The following is a 3987-nucleotide window of genomic DNA, read 5'->3' on the forward strand; positions in this document are numbered from 1 at the left end:
TACAAACGAGACACCTAGCAGTCAAAAATCGAAACAAGATTGGCTTGTTTCAGAGTTTCCTAAGAAAAACCAGGACAAAAACAAAGTTTTGCAATTTATGGAAAATACTGTACATACACATCTCAGCATCTTTTAATCAACCAAACTGATCCAAACTCTGTGCCAGTACCATGGGCGTACCGGCCAAAATTTTTTAGGGGGGCGTTCGGCAATTTGCCCGACTAACCCAAAAATTGCCCAACTGTTATTTCGTTATTGATACTCGTAATCACGACAAACTAATTCATGTGTACACATTATACATTCAAAAGTTAATTCAACATGTCATATACCTACATATGACTGTATGTAAAGTTGTCATAGAACCCAAGGACAAGTTCACATCGTCTACATCATTGGGCTTATATTGACTAAAATCTCATATAGAAAGACTTAGTAACGAAAAATTAACTGAAAATGTTATCCAGAGGCAGTATCCGTAGTTCGTAAAAAATAGACTAATGTGAATTGTCAAAAGAAATACGAATTTCTCTTTTTCCTCTTGCCGAAAATATCAATAATTTTTTCCATGTCATTCTCAAGTGTTCTGTTTGCGTAGGCACGTTCAATGCAAATAAGCGCTAGGCTGCTCAAACGGTCTTGGCGCATCGTGGAGCGAAGGTAGGTCTTTATGCGGCGTAAGTCGCTGAACGATCTCTCGGCTGAGCATGACGTGGCTGGAATAATGAATTTCACGAAACATGAATTTCACGACGGAAGATGCATGTCTTATCTCTGCTGGGTTCTTCTTCAAAAAATTCTGGAAGATTTCTTTTTCAGCTGTAAGTATATCCATGTCTAAACCGTAGAAAGAAGAAACCAACGCAAGACTCTCGGTTGGAGTATTAGTCTTGGAAACAACTTCAGCCAGGGCGCATAGGACGTCTTGATCATCACTCTGAAATCGTGATTTCATCTCCAGGAGAACTTTGTCGAGTGTTGGGTAATACGTTGTGACGCGGTAATGGCTTTCGGCGCTTGGTTGTGATGATAAGCCAGTAAAACCACCACTGATGAATTGTTCACCAACAAGAGCTTGTAACCGACGCGATGGCTGTCTGCATCTTCGTGCTGTGGCATCTTTAAAGGAAAACGTGGTTCCATTAATTTCCCTTTTTATCGTTTGCGACAGGATCTTAGCTCTGGACCATACCATCTGGAAAGATTCTTCATTCCGGCACTTGGTCAGTGCTTCCATTGTACCGTCGGCAGTCTCCTTAGCGGTGATGACATCAACATTCTTTCCTTGCAGATATTTACTAAGGCTATCAGTATTGGAAAGGATTACCCTAAGCACCACTAAACCAAATACAAATTTAAAATCGCAAATCGCATTAAGCAGATTATTTGTGATTGAGTCATATCGAGCTTAAGTAGACATAAATATTATGGTGCAAATTCGGATATAATGAAAATTCGTGATCTTCACGGTTTATATAATTGTATTAGCCCAAGTCTAGGAATTCATAACGCACAAATGTACAATTACACATGTACACAACAATGCCACTCAATTTATATGTTTTAGCATGTATATAAATATAATCCTACTGTTCATATTCATATCTATAATCTATTTTACTATTTGCCTACGTTCGACTTACCTGCCTATACGGTTGTGATTATGTTTTGCTGCTTTTGAATTCCAAACTGGATAATTTAATAATAATTCGCTAAACTCGATATTCAAAATAAATTTAAAATGTAAAATGCCAAGGACAATCGATGTACTAATTTGAATTTCGTCCGGCAATCGTCTTGTCTCACGTGCGTTTTTCCAGACAGGAAGTAAAATATGAGAAAGTGTATAAAATGTCCCAGACATTTTCTTTCCGAACAGGAAAAACGCAAACAAAACACAAAGAACTAACAAATAGCAATATTGTCAATATTCAGAAGAATGCTCCTGTTTTATTTTTATAATACACCTTCAAGTTTAATCACACAAACGTACGACAACCATTTACCCGACTGTAAAACCAATATTGCCCGACTGCCCATCTTTGCCCAACAAAAAGGGGGAGCTACCGCCCCCCCGCCTGGTACGCCCATGGCCAGTACAAGAAGTTCAAATCCAGTGGCCTTTCTTATTTGAGAAAGATTGCATGTTCCAGCATTTTGAACTTCTTATGGGATTTAAGATCCAGAAAGTCATGATAGAAAGTATTGGAGACAAAGCGGATACCATATTCAAGTTCATGAAAGAGTGTGTTGTTCCTTCAAAGAAAAACCTGAAGCAATTGCTTATTCGTATAGAAGCTGCTATGTCTGCAGAGAAAATGCAAGTACCCCAGATTGATGGTGTATTTCTAATGCTTTTGGCGTACTTTGAAGAACCTCAAGAGCTTATGATTAAGTCATTTGATGTAAGTACTGCAGTAAACTGACCATTTCAAAAATTATTGATCTTTTGGAATATCTGATATTGGGATATCTGATAGTGATGGTTTAGTGGTTATTAGATAAGAACAATACACTATCATTTGAGTAACAATTATCCCAAAATATCAGATACTCCAATAGGTACATAAATTTTGAAAAGGGCAATTTTGAAGGGGGAATTGTCAATTGTGCAGTAGCTTGTTGTATCAAGCCCATTCATTTACCTTAACTGTGGATAAGCCGAGTTTGAATATTTATAATTTACAGTTTAGCTTAAACAGATTGTTAAACTCAGACAATAAGGCAAGTCTATAGATTCATTTAATACTTAATTGAACTAATGTATACATTTGTTAGTACATTATATTATTTAAATTAACTCATTCATGACAGGTTTAAAAGTTATTTAAACTCGGCTTATATCCACATGCAGTTGAGGTGAATGAATGGGCTTGATACAACTGGATTTTGGTGAATATGTCAGAAATTTCAGTTATTAAGTTCTAGCTTCGTATATTTTAGGTAACTGCCACTGTTACAGAAGTTGTGAAAAACTGTCCTACAACACCATACATAGCTGTATTTGGTAAGTGTTTGTCTTATGGTTATATTATATATTATCTATATATCCATCTGGCTATAGCCACCCAGGAAGTTTATTTTATTCAGGCTAGGAGAAAAATTAATCCAGGTAGTAATTAATTATTCCATTAATTCAACTACATGAAAAACAATTGACTATATTTTTGACAAAATAATACACAATTATAGCTTATTTACCTGTCCCCAGTGGAATGCACTTGACTGCGAATAACACTAAATTATGCCTTATTAATTTGATCATAAATAGGCGATGAGTTGCTGGGGGAAAGGTGCTGTTTGGTGGTGGATGGTATTGTGGTAAACGACTCTCTCACAAGCATAGTTGAAGGAATGATGATGTTGTTTGCCTCATACTATGTGTTAAATATAGCATATCCCGACGAGTTAGCAGCTACTTTGGAATTCATTCAAAGATTAGCATTGGATATACATGCATATCTTTTAAAACCCATGAAATAAGAATGCAGATATTTTAACTTTATTTATAATTAGAATTTTTAAATATTGTATTTTTCTTTCTTAAAATATAGATGTTTTCTCAATTTAAACCCAGAAAAAGGGAACAAAAGATCCAAAAAGAAAGGGAAACAACATTCCATGAACCTTAAGGTTTTAACCTTAGCAAATACATTAAAAGACTATCAAAGCAAATGGACTTTATAAGGAGCTTAATAGTTCATATAGATGTTAAAAACCGTATAATTTGACGATTTTGTCATATGTTACTTTGTAATTGTTATAAAAAAATGCTGTTTATGCAGACATTTATCAACAAATATTGCATTTCATGCACCTAAGGTTTATTTGTAAATTATGTTGCATGGTATTAAATGCCATATTTATTTTATCCTGACATTCGATGTTCAGTTTTATGTTTAACTGTAATTCCCTATAACAGTTGTATAATTTTATATTTTTTAATATAATATGTTAAAAACTATTGCTCTATACTTTGATCTTTAT

Source organism: Dendronephthya gigantea, unplaced genomic scaffold, assembly GCF_004324835.1.
Source record: "Dendronephthya gigantea isolate DGI-Jeju-01 unplaced genomic scaffold, DenGig_1.0 000049F, whole genome shotgun sequence".
Lineage (NCBI taxonomy): Eukaryota > Metazoa > Cnidaria > Anthozoa > Malacalcyonacea > Nephtheidae > Dendronephthya > Dendronephthya gigantea.